The 16,272-nt window shown below is 37.1% G+C and overlaps 1 protein-coding gene and 1 long non-coding RNA gene across 2 annotated transcripts in view; both read left to right on the plus strand.

Annotated features, from left to right (window-relative positions):
- Positions 1 to 5,439: 5,439 nt before the first annotated feature.
- LOC145125269 (uncharacterized) lies at positions 5,440 to 6,303 on the plus strand. The gene is made up of 4 exons (XR_013715905.1): positions 5,440 to 5,549; positions 5,802 to 5,895; positions 5,995 to 6,099; positions 6,220 to 6,303. It is a non-coding gene; the product is annotated as an uncharacterized LOC145125269 (long non-coding RNA).
- A 742-nt stretch (positions 6,304 to 7,045) lies between these two features.
- Positions 7,046 to 16,272, plus strand: part of LOC145125268 (pyridoxal kinase-like) — a 37,996-nt gene continuing 28,769 nt past the window's right edge. Inside the window, exon 1 of the mRNA XM_079060752.1 lies at positions 7,046 to 7,068. The gene's annotated coding sequence lies outside the window, so the exon portion shown is untranslated. The remainder of the gene's footprint in view (positions 7,069 to 16,272) is intronic.

A 16,272-nucleotide genomic window follows, 5' to 3' on the forward strand; every position in this document is an offset into this window, starting at 1 on the left:
CTCGCCCCTATAAATAGGAGGGTGCGAGACCTCCCGGGTATATTTTGGAAAATTGTCACTTTTAGCCCCTCTTTCCATATTTCTTTCATTTTAACGTCCCCCGAAGCCCCGGTATCAATTATAACCCCCGAAATACGCCACGAAGTGCCCGAGAAGCCAAGAAAATTTATCTTTTCGGTTTCGAAGCCCAACCCTTCGCAGAGCCCGGTTTCTCAATAAAACTCCCGATTTTATTAGAAACTATCGTTTTAGGAAACGAATTGCTGCCCGATTTTCATTAAATCAGGTGAGTGTGTAGTTACTTTCACCTTACACATAGATATGAAGTATTTTATATAAAATACGTGCTGTGTGAATATTTATTGTTTGTTTATTTGAGTTGGATGTTGAAGGAGTGATTAATACATGTTTTTAAATAATTTAAACTGTATATGTATTTTTATCTACAAAAAATGTTGGGTAAAACATGGGTATATGAAATAGTGGGTGTGTGATGAAAGATGAGTTGGATAAATGAGATGATCAGTGATATAGATCATAAGTTGAGGGTGAGTGGTGAAAGGAGATCATAAGTTGAGGGTGAGTGGTGAAATATGAGATAAGCCCTTACCCAAACAGTGACCCCGTCATTCAACAGAGTATGGATGACAACCATGGACTATTCTAGACGGTCTGTGGAACACTAGCAGGCTTGCAACCTGTAGGTGTGTGAACCATATGTTCATCAGGCGTACTCTAAAAACCCATTGACATGTATGACAGGGGCGAATACTGTCAATAATATTGTCGATAAATGAGAGTTATGGACATGTATGACAGGGGCAAATACTGTCAATAATACTATCGATAAATGAGAGCTATGGACTTAGCACCTGTTGTATAAACCCTGACGATGGTGTGACCTTGTGCCTATTCCTTAGGATAAATCCTTAGGAAGGAGTGATAGTTGAATCTTAGGGTAAACCCTAAAGAAATAAATAAGATAATGGGGTTGGGATAATTTGGTTGATTGATTGTTGTTTAAGTATAATAAATTTATTTATTGTGGGTTGAAAACCCTATATGCTCACCAAGCTTCCAAGCGTGACCCACTCAGCTTTTTATGATTACAGGTAGTGGACCCCAAACATAGTCGGATGATGATGATGAGTGATTTTGAATTATAGGCCAATAGTTATAAATAACTGTTGTAAGACTTATAATGTATTGTTTATGCTTTTGATCTGTATCGGAACATGACATCCCGAGGTTTTGATATAAAAGGAAATTATATATTTCTTAAAGAAAGGTTTTGACAAACTTTTATCATGTTTTGTTTTGGGGACCAATTCCGCAACATCTTTTAAAAAGGTTTCTCTGATTTTATTTTAAAAAGCATAAATTAAATCGGTCTTTTCTGGCCGAGAAATTAGGGGATGTCACAAGTTGGGGAACCATGACCCGACTCGCCGAGTCCTATGAACGACTCGTTGAGTCCCCCAAAGTCCAATTCCATACAGTCGATTTCAGTCGGGCTTATTGCATTCAAAGCATAGATCTGGCCTCCTAGGTTCGATATAACACGTAAAGTTACAAACTTTACGTGCATGCATGGGTGTTATGAAGCTAAAACACCAAAACTAAGTCATAAAGGAGTTCTAATGCATGGGATAGGGCCATAGCTCAATAAAGGTGGCAACTTTGAGCTTCCTGAGCTCAAATGTTCCCAGATCTGAAGTCATCACTCTCATATTCGATCAAATCCCGAAAGTGACTTAGAAATGTCCCAAAAATGACAAGATGCAAGCCCTAAAAAAGATCTAAGCGATGGAAAGCCAAGGTTGAAGCTTTTTACCTCAAATAAACTGGAAATGCAACCAAAAACTCTGGATCTACTGCCTTCTTCTTGAACCTCCAAGCCTTTCCTTCCTTCTCCAAGCTTCAAATCACGGGAACTGGGCGTTACATAATTTGTTTATTTATTTAATAGCATTATCAAGATATCCTTTGGTTGTAACTTCTTACTCACAATATTCACTTGGTTTAGAAAGAAAATACCATGTTTAGTTCTTTCGAATATACTTAGCCATTTTCTATCACACTTCTCCAAATTTGATAAAGTTCTTGTGCATATAGCTATAGAAAACCGTCTACCAAATTTATCGTAGGGACTATACATAATACTATTATCTCTTTTGGGACCTTTCTCGACCAAAAGTTTAATCTCATCAGAATTAAGTTTTTCTCACCTTCTTGGATCATATATATCAACAAGCTCTTTAACAAGCTCTTGCTCTTCTACCTCTTCTACTTCTACATGCTCTTGATCTTCAAGATGCTCTTCAATGTGCTCTTCAACATGCTCTTCAACAGGTTGTCTATGGATAAACTTATCTAAACCGATGTCAACATTTCTCTTTTCTTCATCTAGTTTTCTTTTTTTACATTTTTGATAACAGGATGGTTGTTTAGACTTCATCACTACATGTTCATTAGTTTCAACTTTCAAGTTTTCAACTTTCAACATTTAAGCAATTACAATAAACATAATTTAAAAATATGAGAATCAGATAACCTGATTTCTGATGAACAAGATTTATGATAGACAATTTTACAATAAACATAAACTCATAATTTAATTTCAGTTTCTAATAGTCTATTTAATAATTATTATTCATTCATTAAACATTCTATAATCTAATTGATTCATATTTCAAAATAATTTAAGATTTTCTGATATAGTGAAATCTTTCAAGTATGCAATTGACAATTATTAAACTGATAATCTATTAATCATATTTTAGAATAAAACTATTAAATTGATAATCTATTATCTATGAATCATTCAAGTATGCAATTGACAGTTATAAACTGATAATCCTCAATTTCTCATAAATCATAAGAATCACTAAATATAATCTATGAATCATTCAAGTATGCAATTGACAACTATATTTACCTCGTTGGTTGGTTAGTAGGGGATAAGAATCACCGAATATAATCGACTTTCAAAGTTTCACCCTTGCTGTTGGCCTGTTCGCTATTCGCGCTAAGACACACTTATCGTTTTTTTTGAACGACGATATCATCATACGAACATGATGCTTTTGTTCGTCGAATTCCTTCTCCCGTACGTGAGATGACTAATGAATGATGATACCGGATTGCTTTACATTTGGATTGGGTTGAAAACTATATATACTACTAAAAAAATTGGACCCTTTAAAATTAGGGAAAATGACTTATATGGGTAACTATGTTTCAAAATTGTTCAAAAAATACCATTCAAGTTTGGTGTGTCCAAAAAACACCATCCAAGTAAAGCATTTGTATAAAAAACACCAACGAAGTACATTCTTTGTTCAAATTTGACCTTTGGTAACCGACAATTACCGGTAAAAAATAAGTAAAGAAAAAAAAACAATAGGAAATGACTCAAAGAGGTAACTATGTTTCAAAATCGTTTAAAAAACACCATCCAAGTTTGGTATGTTCAAAAAACACCATCCAAGTAAACTTTTTGCACAAAAAACACCAACAAACTATATGTTTTGTTCAAATATTACCCACCGGTAATTGGTTCTTACAGGTTAAATGATAACTTGGCTTAACTATTATGACATGGCATAATAATGATTGACAAAACAATAAATGATATATTCCTCCTTTAAAAACCGATTTAGGGTTTCTTCATGAATGAATGACTTCTTCTTCTCCTATGAAGCCTCTGCGATCTGGATTTTATGCAAGTACGCCCGACGTACTCCTACGTACGCCCATCGTACTCGGCTAGGCTCAAGAACCGCCAATCTTCTGAAGGCCATAACCCTCGGTATGGCCGTCTGATGCCTAAATTAGCTCCCGTAGATATAAAGAATGACGAAATCACACTTAAAATGAAGAAGTTATGGCCTTCGGAAGATTGGCGGTTCTTGACCCTAGCCGAGTACGTTGGGCGTACGCTAGGAGTACGCCGGGCATACTGGCTCGACATTCGGATATGATGGGACTATGCACAAACTTGTTTAAGTTAGGCCTCGGGCCCACCTGATTGTAGCAGGTCATTTTTTGGCTAAGGCCATGTTGGGGGTTCTTGGGCCATATTAGGCCTTAGATGCCTTGTAGTTGGATGCCTTTTTGGGCTTTTTATGGATTTGGGCCTTAGGTGGAGGGAGGTCCATTGAGGCAGGGGTAAAGGAGCCCTTTTTGCCTTAAGTTAAGAATTAGGGTTTTAGACTTGAGTTCGAGATCATCACTTTAGAAGAAGACGAGCAATCATAGGAGAAGAATAAGTCATTCGTTCATGAAGAAACCCTAAATCGGTTTTTAAAGGAGGAATATATCATTTATTGTTTTGTCAATCATTATTATGCCATGTCATAATAGTTAAGCCAAGTTATCATTTAACCTATAAGAACCAGTTACCGGTGGGTAATATTTGAACAAAACATATAGTTTGTTGGTGTTTTTTTGTACAAAAAGTTTACTTGGATGGTGTGTTTTGAACATACCAAACTTGGATGGGGTTTTTTGAACGATTTTGAAACATAGTTACCTCTTTGAGTCATTTTCCTATTGTTTTTTTTCCTTTACTTATTTTTTACCGGTAATTGCCGGTTACCAAAGGTCAAATTTGAACAAAGAATGTACTTCGTTGGTGTTTTTTGTACAAATGCTTTACTTGGATGGTGTTTTTTGGACACACCAAACTTGAATGGTATTTTTTGAACGATTTTGAAACATAGTTACCCATATAAGTCGTTTTCCCTTAAAATTATAGGACCTGTTCCAATGCCCACCTTGTAGCTGCACATGGTCTAAACCGGGACTGCTTTTTATCTATGTTCATGGATATAAAACAATGTTTTATTTAAAATATAAATCAACCAAAAGCAACTATGAAACAACAAAAATAGGCAAACAAGTACAGGCGGTCAGGCGCTGATGAGAAGTGATGAGTCCAGGATGCTATTAAGCCCGCTATCTGCCGTTAAAGCCCAAATAGCGCCGTAGTGTCGCTACGCCAGCGATAGCGAGCTGAGCTCTAATGGCCGCTATTGCCAACTATACTTTGACTTGCTACCCTAAAAACCTTCAAGCTTGATTATCCTATTCTTTATCTCGTATCAACACCAAATGACGATACAAAATTCTTCATGATTTCTACGAAAATTTGAAAACATTTTAGTTTAGTTTACAAGCAAAGTTCTCAACATAAATCGAAAGTGTTGAATTTAATTGTTTAGTGGTAATTCGCGTATCTTCTTCTTTGGTTTATGATTAGATTACAGAGTTCATTGTGAAATAATTTCCGTTCTGAATCGATCACATTCCGGAGAATATCTTATTTTAGGTGAATATGAAGTTTTACCTGTGTACATTTTGTTGATTTTAGCTGATTGGGCGTATTGTAATTAATTCGTTCCTTTATCTGTGCGGATGGATTTTAATTCGAATTAAAGTGGTAGGAACTCGAAGAAGGATTCGCGAAAAATGGCACCTCTATTCTATCTTTAGCTTTACCATCGGAAACAGGTCGGGTTCTCAGTATTCAGTCTCACACTGTTCAGGTTCGTTTTGCTATTCGTCCCCTTCCACCGTTTGACTGCAAATTTGTTTGACTTATTGGAAATTGGCATTAGATTATCGCTTTTCCATGTTCGATCAAAATCAGGAAATTAGTTACAGTGATTTTGATGACAACTGTTACTTTGTGTATAACACTTTACATGTTCATTATCTTTAATGAAACAATTCTTAATCATCCTTTGATCATACATCTTGATTTTCTAAATTTGCTCTCTCTCTCTCTCTCTCTCTAGGGTTATGTTGGCAATAAATCGGCCGTCTTTCCACTCCAACTACTAGGTTATGATGTTGATCCGATTATGTCAGTGCAATTCTCAAATCATACAGGCAAGTTTCTTTTATCTACTTCATCAAATCAAAACATAGTGAGGGTCATTTTTTTCAATTTAAATCTATCCATGGCTTAACAACAAAAGAATTTTGTAGGATACCCAACTTTCAAGGGGCAAGTTCTAAATGGAAAACAACTTTGGGAGTTGATAGAAGGCCTAGAAGCCAATAATCTACTATACTACACACATCTATTGACAGGTATTTGACTATTTTCTATCTTTTTTCTAATACAAAAAAGCATTTTATTTAACAAGACTACTTAGAAGAAGAATTATGATTTGATGGTTTTGTTGATGCATTTACAAATTACAATTACAGGTTACATTGGTTCAATTTCTTTCTTGGATAATGTGTTAGAAGTAGTTAAAAAGCTTCGATCCATCAATACTACACTTACATATGGTAAGTTATTAAGGATATGTTTTCTTTTTTTGTAAAGTATATTTATATTTTCTTATCTTTCTGTGTTTTCCATTGTTAGTTTGTGATCCAGTTATGGGTGATGAAGGAAAGTTGTATGCCCCTCAAGAATTGGTGTTTGTATATCGTGAAAAGGTAACATCTTGATATATATTTTGAAATAATAAGTTTGATTATTTATATATAATGATTATCATCCCTTTTTGTAATTCTTGTTTAGGTTGTCCCTGTTGCTTCAATGTTGATTCCCATTCAGTTTGAAGCTGAACAATTGACTGGATTCAGGTACTTTTATTATTTTTTTTCCCAAAAAAGACCTTGCACTTTTTTAGTTTTTTTCCGAAATAACCTTAAGTTTTTAATCTGAAAAGCAACAATATATAAAGATCTTTTATGATATCAACCCTTTGATATATTTATCCACCTTTTGTAGAATTGCATCTGAGGAAGATGGGCGAGAAGCATGCAAACATCTTCATGCAGTTGGTCCATCAAAGGTTCTCTCTCTCACTCTACAATTTTTTTTCATTATTTATTTTCTTTAATTTTTTTTTTCTCAGGTTGTGATAACAAGCATATCCATAGATGTCAATCTTCTTCTAATCGGAAGTCATCAGAAAGTAAAGGTACACATTCTACTAATCTTTTTATTTTTAACTTTCTTTTTTGTTTTGTTAATATTCAAATTCATTACTCTAATATGACTTCTAAATATGATAGGATCAATCTCCTGTGCAATTCAAGATTGTCATTGTAACGCCCGTAGATCCGGGCTATTCAATTTAGAGACGATAAGCATCAAAAATGACTTTTTGATGGAAGATTATTTAGAGGGATTAATCTTAACTAAGTTGTAGTATATGTTACAAGGATTCCGTACATATAAAGAACGCCGAAATCCGAGTTATAACGAAGAAGTTATGACATGTCGAAGTTTCGCGATAGAACCGGCACGACACAGCGCGACGTAAATAGTGAATTTACGTTAGAGCGATATTTGGCCTTAGCGATCTAAATGAAAGTCGTAGAATACGTTAAACCGAGAGCGTGCATAAAAAGAACGTCTAAATCTGACTTCGTATGAGGAAGTTATGATTTTTCGAAGTTTCAGCATTAGCAGTATGCAGCCCGAAGTTCGAATATGAGATCGAGTGATTTCTAGCCGAAACGATCTAAATGAGAATCGAAGATCTCATCGATAGTAGTCCAACGGTAAAAAGACAGACGAAAACGGACATCAGACGAAGAAGTTATGGATTTCTAACGGAGTTTTCCTGTCCCGGCCTACTAAAAATAATATAATAAAAATATAATAAAAATAGATTCAAAATTAGCCGATGGAGTCTAACCGAGAGTTGTAGAGCGTAATCTCACCTACGCGTGCATATAAAGAACATCAAAAACGGAGTTTGTATGCGAAAGTTATGAATTTCTGAAGTTCGGGGCGCAAAACCCCAAAACTGTCAGAGTTCACGACGTGAATACAGTGTTCACGACGTGAACTCAGTATTTATGACTTCTGGAGCATGACAGACGCAAGTTGCGATGACGCACCTGATGACTATTGAACTCACGACGTGAATATTTGAGATTCACGACGTGAATCCAGAAAAATGGCCCTATAAATATAATTCAAGGGGCAACCGAGTTTGGTTGCTCAATCTCTTCTCTCCCACTCCCGATACCCTCTCTAAGCCCTATTTTAACCCCCCGAAGCCCCGGTATCATCCCGAGACACGAAGCAAGTCACGAAGCCTGAAGATCCCGAGAAGAAAAGAGTTTCCGAGCCGAAGCTCTGCCCGCGAGAAGTCCGGTGTGTGAAGATCTTCCAGTTTTACCGAAGAATACTACTTTACGAGCCGTAGTGCTGTCCGAGAATCGTCTAATCAAGTGAGTGTGTAGTTACTTTCTTCTAACACATAGATATGAAGTATTTGCTATGAAATACGTGCTATGTGTTTATACATTGTTTGTTTACTTGAGATGGATGCTGAATGAATGTTTTATACGAGTTTTTAAATAGTTTTAAACTGTATATGTAATTTATATCTACAAATATGTTGGGTAGAACATGGGTAGATGAAATAGTTGGTGTGTGATGAAATAATGTGATAAGAGATACGTGAGGATATAATGGTGATGATAATTAGGTGATGATAGATAGGTGATGAATTACGAGTCCAGGCGATGTTGTGGCTACGTATTCTTGTGATGATAGTCTAACCCTTATTATGAATTACGAGTCCAGGCGATGTTGTGGCTGCGTATTCATGCGATGATAGTCTAACCCTTATTATGATTTACGAGTCCAGGCGATGTTGTGGCTACGTATTCACGCGATGATAGTCTAACCCTTATTATGAATTACGAGTCCAGGCGATGTTGTGGCTGTGTATTCATGCGATGATAGTCTAACCCTTATTATGATTTACGAGTCCAGGCGATGTTGTGGCTGCGTAATCATGCGATGATACCCTAACCCTTACTAGACACATATTGAGGGAGTGATCCCCGAATTAGTATTGTCTATGCGATGTAGGCGATGATCCTTAGGAAAAGTTCTTAGGAACAAACATATAAGGAAATAAGATGTAAGGAGATGAGAAGTAAATATGATATAGGAGATGACCCTTAGGATAATATCTTTAGGGAAGATTAAATGAATATAATGGGGATGGCTAATTGGGTTGATTGTTTGATGATTAAATATAATAATTATATTATTGTGGGTTGAAAACCCTATACGCTCACCAAGCTCCCACGCCTGACCCACTCAGTTTTCTTTGCATTACAGGTAATGGCACAAGAGTATAAGTTGGTGGACTTGACGAGAGATTTTGGATTATAGATCAGTAGTTATAAATGACTGTTGTAAGGTCTATTTTATACTGTTTATGCTTTTGGTCTGTATCGGAACATAACATCCCGAGATTTTGTTATTTAATGAAAATACATTTCTTTAAAGAAATGCTTTGATAAATTCTTATCACATTTTGTTTTGGGAACAAATTCCGCAACTCTTTTAATCAAAGGACTACTCTGATTTTATAAAACAAAGCATAAACAAATCGGTCTTTTCTGGCCGTGATTTTGGGGATGTCACAGTTGGTATCAGAGCATTAGTTTAAGCGAACTAGGAATTTGTAGGATTTCTAGACTTAAACTTAGAATGCTAAGCGATGATTGTGAGATGAGTGTCTACCACATTTTTAAGACACGAGCACTAGGATATTTTAGGAAATATGCCTAAAATGGTTTTATGTGCTAAATGTTATATGTTTGCCATATATGATACTATTTGTTCGTATATATGGTCTGTTGCCAACCGGGTCTGGAAACCTTATGTGTTTAGGATTCGAAGCATACGGCTACGATATTAGAACTAGCATGTAAACGTTTCGGAGTGATAAGGAGATTTATACGTCTATCGTAAATAAAGCTTTCTTATCTTAAATTCTCGCCCGGTGCACCGAACGTCTGCTTGGATGTACAAAGCGTTATGGTGAAGACTCGTAGAGAATTGAGTAAATGGAGGAAATGAGAGGCTTATGATAGTGAATGAAACCTATCGGAAGATATCGTAAGAGTGATATCTTGCCTTAGAATATGTCTGATAAAATAACGGAACGTTTAGAGGAGTACGGTACGTCTGAGGTACACCTTCGATTGGCAGGATGGTGGAACGATTGGTGTAATTCTTGAAGTTGTCCCATCGTCTGGAATTTCCATCACCAACCGAGTTGAAGTAGAATTGATGATTGAAGATACGCATGGAAGAAGTCCTAGTAGAGTCTAGGAAAATTTGTATGATTAATTGGACACATTTGTATGTGTTAAATTGTTTTGTGATTTTAGGACTTGGGGACTGCGAGACAATACTTGGGACGAGTATGAGTAGGTGTGAATAGTAGTAGACATCTATACTACTGGAAGCACAGGACTCACGCTTGGATCAGGGAAAGTCACAAGGTTACCAAGAAGCTAGTGATTGGTCTCGTTTTATTCAAGTATGTCGTTACCATTGTTTCGGTAGTGACTAAGAAGATGATTGATATTCTGACCCTAGCGGTCATATCAAATTGAGTCCGACTACGATGAGTTTGTTACGTGGTTCATAGAACCAAGTTCGAGGTAGCATCTGACTCAAGTCAGAAGATTGAAATCAATGCGATCGATAGCATCGCGCTCGTTGTGAAGGAAGCTTGTAGCTAGAAATGCTACCTGCTAAAATGTGATTATATCACATTAGAACATGAAGGAAGGTTTAGTTTGTTCTGGAATTTGACTCTAAGAGACCTGAGTCTAAGCATTGCATCATACGATGAGGGGTCATTAGAACATGACCCATCGGTCTGTTACAATAGATAAAGGAAAGTACTTATCCTAAGAAGAAGAAGGAGTCCTCAATAAGGATTTATTTTGTAACTCGTAGGTTACGATTGAAAGTCCAACGTAGTACGAAGAGCAGATGCAGGATTGAGCATTACCTGCTATCGAGAAGTCCAAGAGTTAGATACTCTTTCGAGGAAACATAGAACTTACAGTTATTACCTAGGATGAAGAGATAACGTATGGAATCATTATACAAGTCCTATTTCGTTGATGATTCCGGGACGTAATCATCCTAAGGGGGAAATAATTGTAACGCCCGTAGATCCGGGCTATTCAATTTTGAGACGATAAGCATCAAAAGTGACTTTTTGATGGAAGATTATTTAGAGGGATTAATCTTAACTAAGTTGTATTATATGTTACAAGGATTCCGTACATATAAAGAACGCCGAAATCCGAGTTATAACGAAGAAGTTATGACCTGTCGAAGTTTCGCGACAGAACCGGCACGACACAGCGCGACGTAAATAGTGAATTTACGTTAGAGCGATATTTGGCCTTAGCGATCTAAATGAAAGTCGTAGAATACGTTAAACCGTGAGCGTGCATAAAAAGAACGTCTAAATCTGACTTCGTATGAGGAAGTTATGATTTTTCGAAGTTTCAGCATTAGCAGTATGCAGCCCGAAGTTCGAATATGAGATCGAGTGATTTCTAGCCGAAATGATCTAACTAAGAATCGAAGATCTCATCGATAGTAGTCCAACGGTAAAAAGACAGACGAAAACGGACGTCAGACGAAGAAGTTATGGATTTCTAACGGAGTTTTCCTGTCCCGGCCTACTAAAAATAATATAATAAAAATATAATAAAAATAAATTCAAAATTAGCCGATGGAGTCTAAACGAGAGTTGTAGAGCGTAATCTCACCTACGCGTGTATATAAAGAACATCGAAAACGGAGTTTGTATACGAAAGTTATGAATTTCTGAAGTTCGGGGCGCGAAACCCCAAAACTGTCAGAGTTTACGACGTGAATACAGTGTTCACGACGTGAACTCAGTATTTATGACTTCTGGAGTATGACAGACGCAACTGATGACTATTGAACTCACGACGTGAATATTTGATATTCACGACGTGAATCCAGAAAAATGGCCCTATAAATAGAATTCAAGGGGCAGCCGAGTTTGGTTGCTCAATCTCTTCTCTCCCACTCCCGATACCCTCTCTAAGCCCTATTTTAACCTCCCGAAGCCCCGGTATCATCCCGAGACACGAAGCAAGTCCCGAAGCCCGAAGATCCCGAGAAGAAAAGAGTTTCCGAGCCGAAGCTCTGCCTGCGAGAAGCCCGGTGTGTGAAGATCTTCCAGTTTTACCGAAGAATACTACTTTACGAGCCGTAGTGCTGTCCGAGAATCGTCTAATCAAGTGAGTGTGTAGTTACTTTCTTCTAACACATAGATATGAAGTATTTGCTATGAAATACGTGGTATGTGTTTATACATTGTTTGTTTACTTGAGATGAATGCTGAATGAATGTTTTATACGAGTTTTTAAATAGTTTTAAACTGTATATGTAATTTATATCTACAAATATGTTGGGTAGAACATGGGTAGATGAAATAGTTGGTGTGTGATGAAATAATGTGATAAGAGATAGGTGAGGATATAATGGTGATGATAATTAGGTGATGATAGATAGGTGATGAATTACGAGTCCAGACGATGTTGTGGCTACGTATTCATGCGATGATAGTCTAACCCTTATTATGATTTACGAGTCCAGGCGATGTTGTGGCTTCGTATTCATGCGATGATAGTCTAACCCTTATTATGAATTACGAGTCCAGGCGATGTTGTGGCTGTGTATTCATGCGATGATAGTCTAACCCTTATTATGATTTACGAGTCCAGGCGATGTTGTGGCTGCGTAATCATGCGATGATACCCTAACCCTTACTAGACACATATTGAGGGAGTGATCCCCGAATTAGTATTGTCTATGCGATGTAGGCGATGATCCTTAGGAAAAGTTCTTAGGAACAAACATATAAGGAAATAAGATGTAAGGAGATGAGAAGTAAATATGATATAGGAGATGACCCTTAGGATAATATCTTTAGGGAAGATTAAATGAATATAATGGGGATGGCTAATTGGGTTGATTGTTTGATGATTAAATATAATAATTATATTATTGTGGGTTGAAAACCCTATACGCTCACCAAGCTCCCACGCCTGACCCACTCAGTTTTCTTTGCATTACAGGTAATGGCACAAGAGTATAAGTTGGTGGACTTGACGAGAGATTTTGGATTATAGATCAGTAGTTATAAATGACTGTTGTAAGGTCTATTTTATACTGTTTATGCTTTTGGTCTGTATCGGAACATAACATCCCGAGATTTTGTTATTTAATGAAAATACATTTCTTTAAAGAAATGCTTTGATAAATTCTTATCACATTTTGTTTTGGGAACAAATTCCGCAACTCTTTTAATCAAAGGACTACTCTGATTTTATAAAACAAAGCATAAACAAATCGGTCTTTTCTGGCCGTGATTTTGGGGATGTCACAGTTGGTATCAGAGCATTAGTTTAAGCGAACTAGGAATTTGTAGGATTTCTAGACTTAAACTTAGAATGCTAAGCGATGATTGTGAGATGAGTGTCTACCACATTTTTAAGACACGAGCACTAGGATATTTTAGGAAATATGCCTAAAATGGTTTTATGTGCTAAATGTTATATGTTTGCCATATATGATACTATTTGTTCGTATCTATGGTCTGTTGCCAACCGGGTCTAGAAACCTTATGTGTTTAGGATTCGAAGCATACAGCTACGATATTAGAACTAGCATGTAAACGTTTCGGAGTGATAACGAGATTTATACGTCTATCGTAAATAAAGCTTTCTTATCTTAAATTCTCGCCCGGTGCACCGAACGTCTGCTTGGATGTACAAAGCGTTATGGTGAAGACTCGTAGAGAATTGAGTAAATGGAGGAAATGAGAGGCTTATGATAGTGAATGAAACCTATCGGAAGATATCGTAAGAGTGATATCTTGCCTTAGAATATGTCTGATAAAATAACGGAACGTTTAGAGGAGTACGGTACGTCTGAGGTACACCTTCGATTGGCAGGATGGTGGAACGATTGGTGTAATTCTTGAAGTTGTCCCATCGTCTGGAATTTCCATCACCAACCGAGTTGAAGTAGAATTGATGATTGAAGATACGCATGGAAGAAGTCCTAGTAGAGTCTAGGAAAATTTGTATGATTAATTGGACACATTTGTATGTGTTAAATTGTTTTGTGATTTTAGGACTTGGGGACTGCGAGACAATACTTGGGACGAGTATGAGTAGGTGTGAATAGTAGTAGACATCTATACTACTGGAAGCACAGGACTCACGCTTGGATCAGGGAAAGTCACAAGGTTACCAAGAAGCTAGTGATTGGTCTCGTTTTATTCAAGTATGTCGTTACCATTGTTTCGGTAGTGACTAAGAAGATGATTGATATTCTGACCCTAGCGGTCATATCAAATTGAGTCCGACTACGATGAGTTTGTTACGTGGTTCATAGAACCAAGTTCGAGGTAGCATCTGACTCAAGTCAGAAGATTGAAATCAATGCGATCGATAGCATCGCGCTCGTTGTGAAGGAAGCTTGTAGCTAGAAATGCTACCTGCTAAAATGTGATTATATCACATTAGAACATGAAGGAAGGTTTAGTTTGTTCTGGAATTTGACTCTAAGAGACCTGAGTCTAAGCATTGCATCATACGATGAGGGGTCATTAGAACATGACCCATCGGTCTGTTACAATAGATAAAGGAAAGTACTTATCCTAAGAAGAAGAAGGAGTCCTCAATAAGGATTTATTTTGTAACTCGTAGGTTACGATTGAAAGTCCAACGTAGTACGAAGAGCAGATGCAGGATTGAGCATTACCTGCTATCGAGAAGTCCAAGAGTTAGATACTCTTTCGAGGAAACATAGAACTTACAGTTATTACCTAGGATGAAGAGATAACGTATGGAATCATTATACAAGTCCTATTTCGTTGATGATTCCGGGACGTAATCATCCTAAGGGGGAAATAATTGTAACGCCCGTAGATCCGGGCTATTCAATTTTGAGACGATAAGCATCAAAAATGACTTTTTTATGGAAGATTATTTAGAGGGATTAATCTTAACTAAGTTGTATTATATGTTACAAGGATTCCGTACATATAAAGAACGCCGAAATCCGAGTTATAACGAAGAAGTTATGACCTGTCGAAGTTTCGCGACAGAACCGGCACGACACAGCGCGACGTAAATAGTGAATTTACGTTAGAGCGATATTTGGCCTTAGCGATCTAAATGAAAGTCGTAGAATACGTTAAACCGTGAGCGTGCATAAAAAGAACGTCTAAATCTGACTTCGTATGAGGAAGTTATGATTTTTCGAAGTTTCAGCATTAGCAGTATGCAGCCCGAAGTTCGAATATGAGATCGAGTGATTTCTAGCCGAAATGATCTAACTAAGAATCGAAGATCTCATCGATAGTAGTCCAACGGTAAAAAGACAGACGAAAACGGACGTCAGACGAAGAAGTTATGGATTTCTAACGGAGTTTTCCTGTCCCGGCCTACTAAAAATAATATAATAAAAATATAATAAAAATAAATTCAAAATTAGCCGATGGAGTCTAAACGAGAGTTGTAGAGCGTAATCTCACCTACGCGTGTATATAAAGAACATCGAAAACGGAGTTTGTATACGAAAGTTATGAATTTCTGAAGTTCGGGGCGCGAAACCCCAAAACTGTCAGAGTTTACGACGTGAATACAGTGTTCACGACGTGAACTCAGTATTTATGACTTCTGGAGTATGACAGACGCAACTGATGACTATTGAACTCACGACGTGAATATTTGATATTCACGACGTGAATCCAGAAAAATGGCCCTATAAATAGAATTCAAGGGGCAGCCGAGTTTGGTTGCTCAATCTCTTCTCTCCCACTCCCGATACCCTCTCTAAGCCCTATTTTAACCTCCCGAAGCCCCGGTATCATCCCGAGACACGAAGCAAGTCCCGAAGCCCGAAGATCCCGAGAAGAAAAGAGTTTCCGAGCCGAAGCTCTGCCTGCGAGAAGCCCGGTGTGTGAAGATCTTCCAGTTTTACCGAAGAATACTACTTTACGAGCCGTAGTGCTGTCCGAGAATCGTCTAATCAAGTGAGTGTGTAGTTACTTTCTTCTAACACATAGATATGAAGTATTTGCTATGAAATACGTGGTATGTGTTTATACATTGTTTGTTTACTTGAGATGAATGCTGAATGAATGTTTTATACGAGTTTTTAAATAGTTTTAAACTGTATATGTAATTTATATCTACAAATATGTTGGGTAGAACATGGGTAGATGAAATAGTTGGTGTGTGATGAAATAATGTGATAAGAGATAGGTGAGGATATAATGGTGATGATAATTAGGTGATGATAGATAGGTGATGAATTACGAGTCCAGACGATGTTGTGGCTACGTATTCATGCGATGATAGTCTAACCCTTATTATGATTTACGAGTCCAGGCGATGTTGTGGCTTCGTATT

This window comes from Lactuca virosa, chromosome 7, assembly GCF_052849685.1.
Source record: "Lactuca virosa cultivar CGN04683 chromosome 7, Lactuca_virosa_CGN04683_v6, whole genome shotgun sequence".
Lineage (NCBI taxonomy): Eukaryota > Viridiplantae > Streptophyta > Magnoliopsida > Asterales > Asteraceae > Lactuca > Lactuca virosa.